General features: G+C 40.9%; 1 protein-coding gene and 1 long non-coding RNA gene across 7 annotated transcripts in view; one reads left to right on the forward strand and one right to left on the reverse strand.

Moving 5' to 3' along the window:
* Rbms1 (RNA binding motif single stranded interacting protein 1) overlaps positions 1–12423 on the forward strand; it is a 211102-nt gene that overhangs the window by 37853 nt on the left and 160826 nt on the right. The window lies entirely within an intron of this gene.
* The window catches only part of LOC103161352, a 28159-nt gene that overhangs the window by 3281 nt on the left and 12455 nt on the right, over positions 1–12423 (reverse strand). Inside the window, exon 4 of one of the 3 annotated variants that reach the window (XR_004770515.1) lies at positions 9983–10399. This is a non-coding gene — a long non-coding RNA (uncharacterized LOC103161352). Of the gene's footprint in view, positions 1–7314; positions 10400–12423 lie in introns of those variants that run through there. The other 2 variants (XR_004770514.1, XR_003486319.2) reach the window with 2 other exon arrangements.

Raw genomic sequence — 12423 nt, forward strand, 5'->3', positions numbered from 1 at the left:
GGGAGATTGAGGTAGACATCTGACATCAACCTGTGGCCTTTGCAGGCATGCTTACATGTGTGTGTGTGTGTGTGTGTGTGTGTGTGTGTGTGTGTGTGTGTGCATGTGTGTTCACATGGACGCACACAGGAGCACACACACAGGAGCACACACACAGGAGCACACACACAGGAGCACAGGAGCACACACACACACACACACACACACACACACACACACACACACACACACACTAAATCCAATCTCCTTCCCTACCCCCTACATAAAATCTTGAGTGGCCTGTACATGCCTTCAGAAGAAGCCCAGTGTCTGCCACAGAACCAGCATATTTTAGAGGAGCCCTCACTGCCTAAGGTGCCTTTGCTCTGCCAAGGTCTGGTTCTAGGCAGGCTGGCCATCTTTCACTTTCTCAAGTGAACAAGCCAGCCCCTCCCTCCCTTCTTTCTCCTCCCTCCCTCAGGACCTTCCAGTACATTCTCCTCCTTTTTGGATGCACTTTCTCCCATTCTTTATGTGACCAATTGCTCCTTGTTCATTACTTCCCATTATTGCAGTTGCTTCCTCAACCATACCCTCTTACCTCATTTCCTGTTCTTTTCCTCTATAGCATTTACCACAGTTTACAATTGCATTCATGTGTTTTTTTTTTTTTACCTCATTCACAATAAGTGCCTAGCAAATAATGAGCAACCAAAAACTAAGCATTAAGTTCATAAATCCTCATGTATACCAGTCTAAGAAAAAAGTAAACAACGAAAATAGTAGGTTGTCCTTGCACACTTTTGGTGTCTAACCTAAACAATCTGCTCCTTGGAGAACTTCCTCAAAGAAACTACTTTAGTCTCTCTCTGCCTTTTTGTTCGTTTTAAGGCAAGATCTCCCTATATAACCCAAGGTGGCCTCTCCTATAGCATCTTCTTGCCATAGCTTTCTAAGTGCTAGGATTACAGGCATGAGCCAAAACTCTCAGCTTCCATTATAGTATTCTCTTCATTTGAACAGCAACAACATAGACAAGTGTGATTTATGAGCTAGATGGAACAACAAACAAAATTTGTATTGTAGACATAGATTCTGTCTTGATAGGACTCATAAGCTGAGATAAGCATTTATCTAACTAGCTGGAGGACAACTGGGAAGTTTTGTACAGCAGAAGACTCCCAGGGGCTGTTTTGTGGAGAGGTGGCTAGGGAAAAAGATGAGGCTAAAGCTCGGGGGCTTGAGAAAGGAACCGGATAATTTTGTTGCATGCTGAGGTTGAAAGACTGCTCTTGACACAAAAAGGAAAATGAGCTAAGACAGAGGGGCATCAGAGTGTGTGGTATGTTTGGAAAATTGTGGGCAGCTCTGTGTGGCCAGGGTGGGTGTGAGGGTTCGCATAGAGTGACAGGAAATGGCGTTGGAACAATAGGCTTTGGTCCTGACCCATATGAGGTGGTTTTGCCAAGGATCATGGGTATGTTGTTGTAGGGGAGAGGAGGCCTTCATATTCTCTAATCCTGGAAGTGAGCAGATCTGAGTTGAGACAGCATGACAAGCTCTTTGTGACAGCCTTTCTAAGACAACCTTCAGAATGGGGTAGTTAGGGAGTGGGAAGTGACAGATGCCATGGCAAAAGCTACACCCTGAAAGAGTTTGTTACAGGTAAAGAAATAATGGAAGCATCACTTTAAAAATATTTCCTTTTTTTAAATTGTGAAGGTAATATATGCTTAGTAGAGAAAATTTGGAAAATGTAAAAAATTGTGAATAAAGATTACAAGGGGGAAATGTTCTTAAAGTAGTTAAGAGTGAGAAGAGGACTTTTGGAAGGATCCAGAACATTTTTAAACTTTATTCCCTTTTTCTTTTTAGATCCTAATTCTATTCACCTAGATCACCAGAAGCTTTGAATATAATTTGTGTGCAAATTATGCAATTTCGTATGATTTTGTCTCTGTCTTGAATAGTTCTTAATACCACCTCTCTCCTCTTTCTTTTTGCTAGCCAACTTTTGCTTTTCCACACAGATTAATAATTAAAAGAATCACAATCATTATAGTAACTGTAAGATAATTGTAGAAACATATATGGATGATTTATGCAGTGTTTATCACTGTCATTCATGATTTCATTTGTCATCTATTCTAATCATCACAAAAGTTCCACAAGGTAGGTACTATTTCTCCATTCTAAAGGTAAAGATACTAAAGTTTTATAAATTAAGTGATTTGAGCAAATATAAAGAATAATACTTTCTTAGGAAGCTGTGCTCCTCCTTCCAAATTAGGAGCCCCTATTCCTTTTTTTTTTTTTCCTGAGAAGCTTTACTCTTATGAATAATTGTTCATTACCATCCAAGATGTGTTGCCTAGACACTGAACCCTGTGGCAACAGGTCATGTGTCTGCTCTTCCCGATTAATCTGACCAATGCTTAGCTTGGTGACTTCTGGCCCATGCTATGTTTATGGTCATTACCCCTATGAGAAGGCCAGTCTATGCCCATCACACAGTGACCTGACAAAACATGGACTGGAAGGGACTCAACAGTCCTCAGTGGAACAGACAACAAGGAGACTCTGAGATAAGGATGATGATATTTCCTAGGGGCAAGGAGACCTCCAGATCAAACTTGCTTTTTCATAATCCATGGGGCCTTCTCAGAAGCCACCAGACTTTGTGGGTCTTGATTACATCCCTATATATCTGCAGAAGACAGGACCTCTAGGCCAATCCACATTCTCACTCAGGTCTCCTTTATGGGATTCAGGTGTGTTTTACACTTAGGTTTGATCCATCTGGTTTGAACTGAGTGCTCGTAAATTGAGGACAAATTAGATGGAAATCATAGAAAAGTAATTTATGAGACATTGGTATATTAAAGTTTTATTCTCTTATTTTGTCTAATGAAGTTCAGTGAAAGTAGATTTGGAAGTTATTAATAAAAAAGCACTGAAATGAAAAATTATTAACATTGATATTGTAATTCAAATTTAAGCTCTAAAGCAAATGCTGTTTGGATTAGCTCAGAACCTGATGCTTCTTTATTCCATTTACCAAAGGAGATTCAAAAACCATGAAGCACTAGAAGGCAAACTCTTGGCTTTTCTGAATCAGGATGGTCTGACACCATCAGAGTCCAGAGAAACCCTTCAATTAGTCTAACATGAGCAAAAATATTCGAAGGATTGTTTAACAGCTAATATAGGGGTATCCAGAGAAGAATCTTATGACTGCTTTTGTAGTTTTAGACATTTGAGGGTTCTCCGCTCTTAACAAAATAGCCCAGGCACAGAATTTAGAAAGGTCCTCGACACAAGCTGCAAAATTTTGGCTCAGGAACAGTTCAGTCTTATCCTTGCCTTCTTGTTTATTTTTAGACCAGGAAAGGAAGACAGCTTTTCCTGCCTTTTCAGTTTCCTGATGATATCTCAGCTCGCCCTGATTCAGTTCAAAGGAAAAGCTTTCTGCACCTGTTCAACTAGTGTCATTACATGCAACTAGTTAATGGACTCAAGCCATTTCACTTTATTTACAAATCATGCAACTTCCTAAAATCTTCTTAGTCTAAGGTTTATTAGAGCTGATACTATGGGAATAACTTTGTGTGCTGATAGTTTGGAAAGGGATATAAAGGTAATTATTGTAAGACATAGTGAAAGGACCTCCTTATATTATTTTGCTACTCTCTCTATTAAATGTTGTTGCTTTTGCCTGAAATTAAATTACTAGTGCTATGTTCTTATTTACTGACTTATAAAATATCTGTGAATATCTACAATTATTCATCCAACAGAAGCTTCCTCAGAGTGCTGGGTGCTAAGGACTCGGTGGTGACGGAGACTCAGCACACAATCTCCAAAAGGAGATTGCTTATCCTAGGCATAATTCAGTCGGCGGTAAGAAATCCTGCAGAATCTCTTGGATACCCGGTGCTCAGAGGAGCCATCCTCAAGCACAGCTTGATCTTCAGATCTTTCAGTCCTGTTTCGGCAGGCTAGCTAGGAGTCTAGAAAGAGCACGCTGAGATTATTCATCAACCCATTTGTGCTCAAACACAAACAGACTTTGTGGTAGGAATATCCTGTGCTACATATGGGTAATATGAAAAGTAAAACCATTGCCAAGTCAGCTGTGGTGGTATGTATCTGCTAATCCCAGCATTTACAAGGTTGAGGCAGGAAGATTATGAATTCAAAGTCAGCCTGGGCTAAGTAATTAAACCCCAGCTCGAGGAAAAAGGAAAAGAAGAAAGGAATCACAATGCTGCCTGCCAGGAACTCACATTTCAACTGGGAGCATGAATAAGTAGGATTTTACCATCCAGTATAGCAAGCAGTTTTTTGTACTTATATAACTACACTTTTTATAATGGAGTGGTGTAGTGTTTTCTTACCCCCTCTTTATAATACCGGCCCTAATGAGATCAGTTAGCAGTGCCTTTCCTGGAAAACCCCTGTGGAGCAGCAACCTTGTTAGATTTTCCTCCTGCAGCTCTTTCCCAGCCTCCTTTGTAGTCTGTTTGGGGCCCTGTAATGTCTACCTCATTCTGGGCAGGGAACCCTCTCCACGATCATTTCTGATCTTTAACTTTTCTAAGTTGATCTTGAAGGCCAGAAGAAGGCTTCTCAGATTGGAGGAGGCTGATTTCTTAGAGACCATGGCTACTCACCAACACATCTTTAAAAATGTCTTGGCACCCCAACAATATTGGAGCGTAATAGAAGTGAACTGAGATTGTGATGTCGCTCAGCTTGGAAGGTCATTTTTATAGCGGTTAGCCTATACAGAGAACATCGTCTCTCGGCTCTCAGGCAGCCTGCCCACAGGAAGCATTGGTTGTTTTAAGAGAAGGAGGGATGATGTTCCAGGCTGAGAGGATCATAGAAGAGGGAGAAAGCTTGGAAATTTCCACCTACAACAAGTAGCTGAGTGTAGTGGGCAGGGTGCAGTGGGAGTGAGGGCACATTTATGGACGGGACTGAAGAGGGAAATCCAGGTGAAAGCGTGGAAGGTTTTGTGATTCGAGCTCCAGGGGAGAATGGTGAGACCTGGGAGTGGAGGGTAGAAGGGTGATTTTAAGTAACTGACTGCACTCTGGTAATTCATTTTATATTAGAAACAATTTAACTGATAGAAAAGTTTTTATTTTTGTTTTTTATGTTTCGGTTGTTTGTTTGGAGACAGTGTTTCTCTGTGTAAACCTGGCTGACCTGGAACTCACTCTGTAGACCAGGCTGGCCTGAAACTCAAAGATCTGCCTGTCTCTGCTTCCCTGAATGCTGGGATTAGCTGAATACAGGAAAACTCATAAAAGCTATGATCATTGCCTTCAACCAACCACTGGAAAGACAGCAAGGGCTCTGCTTGATTGAGTGTCCCCAAAGGTCAACAAACTTGTTCAAAGGTGGGCTAACAGAATTGAACTCAGCCCAAGGTGCTAATTGCCCAAAGAGCATTTGGGCAATCTAGGAGAAGGTAGCCATGAGCCCTATTAAGAGTAGTTAATTGGTTTAATTTAGCCATGCCATTGTGAACATACTATATTCTGTATCATAATTGTGCATGACTTTATTTATGAACTAAATAAATGGATGAAAAAAAAGAAAAATAAAAAGAGGAAGAATTCAGATGGACTGCTTTTGCAGCCAAGGAGGTATTTCAAGCAATGGATAAGATAAGGAATTGGGATAACTTAGAGGACTGTTGCTTATAAGTCTCACATTCTATGATACTGTTCCAAAGCTTAAAGCTTTTTGAAGGTTGATGTTACTGTTGATTTTAGTGAGAAGAAAAATGTTTCATATAAGGTTGAAAAATAGCCCCCTCCCCAATAAGAAAAAAGGAATATTATATTTGCCCAAATGTTCAACCACTTGGTTCTTTATTCGTTTTAACTGGAAGTGATGAATGTGCATTTAGTCTGGTTAACTTGGCTGAATGACCTTGCAATGGTACCACTGATGAGCATCTCAGGGAGTGTCAGATCTCAAGAGCCAGGCAGTGGGTGAGTGAAAGGCAGATAGTATCTTCCTCTGAGATCTGGGGGAGTAATCTCTCCTTTAACTCCCTTCTTTATCAAAGCCAGATAGCTCAGCCACTCCTCTGCAACTGTCAGAATTTCACATCAACACCTCTGAACTGATGGATGGGGAATCGTTCTTGCTTACTAAATGTGCATTGTAGCAAGACACAACTTTATTTAAAATACCATTAAGAGGCAACCACATTACAGCTACTCTGAAGGCCTCCTCTTGCAACATGAATTATTCAAATAGCTTCTTAATAACTACATTGATTTCCACAGTTAAAAGCAGATCCGATTATGGAATCTGCTCAATACCACTTAAATGTTTACAGATGTTAGAGTTGACAAAGACCTTTTAGACACTGATAATTCGTTTCACAAGCTCTGAATGCTGGATACTTGGCATCACTACTATGCTTTGTGATTATTTTTAATAAATGGGATCACTCAAAGAACCACCATTTTAGGTCTTCATTCTTATTCCATTTTAGCCTCATAGTCATTGCTTGAAAATCTAGTTATGCTAAAAATATGGTCAGAAACTTTTACATTCATATTGATCAGAAGCTTTTATGTTTCTTTTGCAAAGATCAATGCAGTATAAACACGCCTTAACCTACATGTATTGGGATGAATATTGAAAATATCTATGAATATTTATAATGCTAAAATCCAATAAGATTCCAGTTTCTTGGTCGCATCTAAGGGTACAATGGGAAAGTTTTCTAAAATAAGAAGGAAGTGTGGGTGAAACAAAGATGCTGTTTATGTTCTTTCTGATTTGGGGGGTACTGGGAATAGTGGTCTCCACATTGTGTATTGGCTTAATCTGTTATAGATTGTGTTGCTTAAGCAACAGAAATTTATTTTCCCCAAGTTCTGAAACTAAAAGTTCAAGATCGGGGTGACAGCGGGGGCTGTTGAGAGCTGATGGTTCCTGCTAGCTGTGTGTCTGTAGGGAGAGAGAAAGAGACAAGGGGTTCTTCTCTCCCCTCTACCTCCTAAAAGTCTCCTGATCCTTCAGGATTAAGATACAAGTTTTATGACCTCATCTGACCTCGTGGCATCTTTACAGGCTGATTTCTAAACACGGCCACAGTGGCGATAAGGGCTTTAGATTGTGAATGCCGGGAGAGACCATTGAGTGCATAGCATGAAAGTTAGTACTCTGGAGTCAGACTGCCTGAGTTGGAAGTAACTTGGGACAAGTCATTTGCTCTCTGTGTTTCTCAGTTTTCTACACACTGAAAGCAAAGATACTGTTTGTAGCCTTTTTATATTGAATACATTAAGTCATGCAGTGAAATCCAGACTGGTATAAGGTATTTATTAATTACACAGTAAATGTTGGGGTTACTAAATATCTGGCTCGGGGCAGTGAAGCATTGGAGCTGAGATTTTGTGTGTGTGTGTGTGTGTGTGTGTGTGTGTGTGTGTGTGTGTGTGTGTGTGTGTGATGATCTCTAAGTGCTTGGTTTCCATATCAAATTCACATGTCTTTGAAAATTTCCCCTGAACCCTGATAGATGGATGTGTAAGTATAAATGAAGCAAGTGTATAACATTCTTACAAAGAATTTTTTTCCTACCAGTGCTGATCTATTCAGCCTGTGACCCTGGAAAATGGTTGCTCTCCAGGCAGTTTCAAGACTTCCTTTGTCCGAAAGAATTTAGGATCACACTGTGCACATCCTACAAAAATAATCAGGACACAACTTTCCTAGTAGAAAAAAAAAATCCCTACTTTCCCTGTTTTTCCATTTATATCTTACACACACACACACACACACACACACACACACACACACACACACACACACATTTTCACACACACTTTCATAATTGTATGATCAAACAGAATGCATGTTAGTGAACAAGTAACAAGGTTACAATAGATTTCCAAATACCCCAGAAATCCAGTCATGTTCGGTCTCTGGTAGGAAGGATGGGGTTAAGGATGCCTCCATTTAGTTAGTATCTTGCAAAGCACACTAGGAAGCAGTTGACAGTGCATTAGAAATTCTGTATGTAGGCAGCAGCGGCCTAGTTCATCAGCCAGTGTTCAGTTTCTCTTGTTGAACTGGATACAGAATAGACTCTGAGCTGGATTGAAAAGGTAAAGGAAGCATACTTAACTGATTCTCCAACAGTGAATTCTCATTTCCTGATTTGCACCACACACTGTCAGTGAGTCTCCAGCCCTTCTGGAATCCTCCAAGGCTGGAGGAGTAGCTGTGTTCTTTTTCAGCCTAAATCAAGGTCACATCTATTTTGCAGGCAGGATTTTCTTTTCTTTTCTTTCTTTTTTTTTTCTTTTATGCTAGAAGATGAAGGAAGGACTGCCCACGAGGTCTGCCAGCACTCATCCTTGCCAGCAGCTGTCCTTCCTGCCTTCTGAATCGGCTGCCTCTCTAGTTCATTTTGGTACATGAGCCAATCATGGCTATTTTACACTTATAAACATTTCATTCTAAATACTTGTGAGTCAAATTATAAAACTTTTACTAAATTTAGAAGACCAGAAGTCTTTTTATATCTGAGCTCTTGCTTTAAAAATAAAATCAAAGCAGAGTATTTCTGTACAGCCGAGTCTCTGGCTGCTGTAGCACACAGTTTAAAGACCTCTCCTTATGATACTTCTCAGCATTAGGGCGGTTGGTTCTACTAGAACATTGACAGCAATAGAAAATAAAGTCAGTGCGTGTGGACGTGTGCTCCTTACTTGTAAGCGGAGATGTGTGGATACTGGATGCCATTAGTCCCTACACTGCGGACAGATAGCTTAAGAAAGAGAATTGCTTTGTGGGGTGGCACATGCTTGGAATCCCAGCACAATCAAGACATACTTAGAAGGAATTCAAGTTGCATACAAATAAACAAAAATCAAGTCAAAGATCTGAACAATAACTGACCAAAAGAAAACATGTAAGTGGCCGGTGAGCTAGCAAACAAACAAAACCACAGTGCCCAGTAGCATTTGGCACCTGGAGTTGTCATCATTCAATCACTGTGGGAGTGTAAATTGGCCTAATCATTATGGGAGTGTTCAAGGGCTTTTTAATGAATGACTGAAATTATAATATACATTTATAAAATAAACTTACATTTGTATTGAAATGTTTGTGTCACCTACTTTGAAAGCCATGACCAAGAATGATCATGTTTGAATATTTGTTAACTGGGGAATGGAATACTATGTAACAGTAAAAAGGAATACTGAGCTAGGCTGCGTTGGTGGCACACGCCATTAATCCCAGGACTCGGGAGGCAGAGGCAGGTGGATCTCTGTGAGTTTGAGGCCAACCTGGTCTACAGAGTGAGTGCCAGGATATGCTCAAAAGCTACACAGAGAAACCCTGTCTTGAAAAACAAATAAACAAAAAAAGGAATACTGAAGCAACATTGATGGATCAGGAAGATATCTGGAGTAAAAGAAGTCAGTTACAAAAAAATAAATCCTCAATATGTAATGTTACTTACATGAAACCAGAAATAGGCAAACTTATCTCTGGTGATAGATGTCACATAAAGGTTGGAGAAGGAGTTGACAAGAAATGAAAATGAAGGAGCATCTTATAGATTAAAATGCCCTGTGCTTTGGTGTTGGCATGGCAATGGCAACTGAACACTTCATCTGTGTCTTTTTCTGTGTTAATTATATGTCAGTGTTTTTAAAAATCTTAACAGAATCCCTCTTCCTCCACTGAAACAATTGCAGACTGAAGAATACAGAGGGAAAGCTAGGGAATATGAGGATGTGTTCTACATATGACTTCATAGAAGAAGTAAATGGCTGCCTGTGGTATTAGGAGAACTCAAAAGATTCTTAGCAAGGGGAACCTAGAATCAACAATCTATAAGGAAATGAACAATATGGCTTCAGTACCAAGAGATCCAGGACATCACTGAGAGGTCATTTTAGATGAATAGATTTTGGGGAAAGGGGAGAGGGGTTACCAGCAATAAAGATGGCACCTTTCATGCTTCACCTGGAGGAGAAGGTAGTATACAGAGATCCTTCCTGAGAGACTTCTCATTCCCTTGCTTGGGAGTTGACATCCGGAAGATCAGTTAGATCACATGATTGATGGTAGAGCTGAGGTAAGAGCCTCCTGAAGTCAGGGATCTTGATTAGTTTAGCTGTTAACATCGTTCCTCTTGTATGAGGCTGGGGATGTTGGATCTGTCTTCTTTCAGGAGGTGAAACCTCGAGAAGAAGGCTTCCTAAGAGAAGAGTCCTTTATGTTCCCAGTTATGGGAAAGCATTGATCCTTCATAGATTGTCTTTCGTCTGCATGAACAATGGATTTCTCTAACTCTATTTCCCCCAGGGTCTCTTACGAGGAGCACAGAGTACTCTTGACTTCTGAATTCTTTCAATGCTGCTGAAAACTGAAAGGGACAAGACAGAAAGCAGAGAGAGTGTGTCAGCTTCAAAGTGGCTTCCTCCCTTGGTGAAGCAGCCGGGCCCTGAGGTGTTTCCTGTTTCTTGTCCAGATTCTCTCAGAACTCAGCGAGTGTACACCTCAGATCACAGGAATAATAGTAGAACAGTCACTGTGAGACTCTTGTATTTCCCTCCTATGTCTAATTCCCTTAAATAAGGAAGTATCTAACATAGCTTCACTGTATCCCATGGGGCCTGCACTGGTTTGGTCTCTGATTGTTTGTTTTATGAGCATTGACTGGTGTTTTGCCTGCATGTACTCTGTGTAAGGGTGTTGGATCCCTTGGAACTGGAGTCACAGACAGTTGTGAGCTGCCATGTGGGTGCTGGGAATTGAACTCACATCCTCTGGAAGAACAGCCAATATTCTTAACCACTGAGCCATCTCTTCAGCTCCCACCCCCATTCCGATTGTTTTTATAGCAGCAGCTGTTGGTGTTGCCTGTGCTATAGACCATTTTCTGTATACCTGCAGCCTTCACAATGTGGAAATTTCCTGTGTTACACATCTGAGCGATGCCCATCAAGCCCTTGCAGAGCTGACTGAAGCCTCATCTGCACGCTGTCTGTGTTTGTATTGCTATAGACATTTCTGATGGTCAGTTTGTTGGCTACAAAATTGGTCACATTTCAACCTCTGTTACCCCTGCATAGTTACTGATGGAAGATGAAGAGCCAGAGATTGTGTGTGGTGAATACTGGATTGGAATGTTGGCATTTTTGACAGAACTGGTAATTTTCGAATTGAGTGAGGCGTCAGGCTGCCTTTGCTTTATGGATTATACTTCAGTTTCTTATGGATTAGATACTAGTCTTGCTAATTGTGTTAAACTGGGAGAGGCCGCAGGACAGTGAGTACAGCCTGTAAGGAACCATTAGAGGGACTCAGTTGGAGCTGCAAGCTATTTAAAAAACAAAGAAGGCAGCATGGGGAATGAGAGAAGCAGGGTGTCACAGTGAAGCTCTGGGTGGTAGCCTTTAGGGCACCATCTGCCAATTTTCCACTCTTTCTTTTATGTAGATGTACTCTGTTGCTTTAGCCTCACTCTTTAGGGGTCCCATCTAAACAGACTGAGAACTTAAATGAGAGTTTCAGCTTAGAGAATACCTCCATGTAAAAGAAGATTCACATTTTTAGAAATAATATTCCTTTTAGAAATAATATTCATGCATAGAATTTTGTCTGTTTCAATATTTGTTTCCAGCATAATTTCATGGTAGGGGAGCAAAGCCATCTCCTCCATGGCAAACAAGATGGACGTGTAAATGTAGCACTGATCTACCAAGGCTTACAATAGTTGAAAATCCTCCTACTGCTGAATTAATATCTATGGCATGAAAAGAAAAGGCAGCAGGTAGCATGTGGGCTGGGCAAGGGTGAGTTCTGGGATGGGCTCCAGGGATGGGAAGCCTGGCTGCTAGGTTTATCTAGCCACCGCCCCCCCTTCAAATCCCAGTCTCCATCAGGATTCTTTTGCTGAATACATCCTTTCTAAGTGGTGGAAAGAATGCACTCTGCTTTTCCAGGAATCCATTACCCCCATTAGCTCCCATCTTATTTATTTTAGTTGCTGGTGACAATAAGAACAAGAGCAATGTAGCAAGAATCCTGGAGGGCAAGCTTTGCATGGCTGTGACACTCAGAGACGTGTTCAGCACCATGTAAACTTGAATGACACTGGACCACTCGATCTTCCTAGTTGCTCCTTTCATTCAGAATAAAACGTTCATAGCAAGTTGGGCAGTGAAGTTTAGAAAGATGGGGGGCAACACATCAACCCAAAGCTTTGTGGCTTGGGACCGTTGTAATTTATTATTTCTGATGGCCAGAAATTTAGACAGCATCTGGTTGTTTTGAATGCAGTGCGCCGGGGTATGTCAGTGGACCACATTCAGCCAATTTACTCAGCTATATTCAGCTGGCCGTTCAAGGCTCATGTGATTGTGGTACACTGCTGTAGGTCCAGCT

Source organism: Cricetulus griseus, chromosome 6 (genome assembly GCF_003668045.3).
Source record: "Cricetulus griseus strain 17A/GY chromosome 6, alternate assembly CriGri-PICRH-1.0, whole genome shotgun sequence".
NCBI lineage: Eukaryota > Metazoa > Chordata > Mammalia > Rodentia > Cricetidae > Cricetulus > Cricetulus griseus.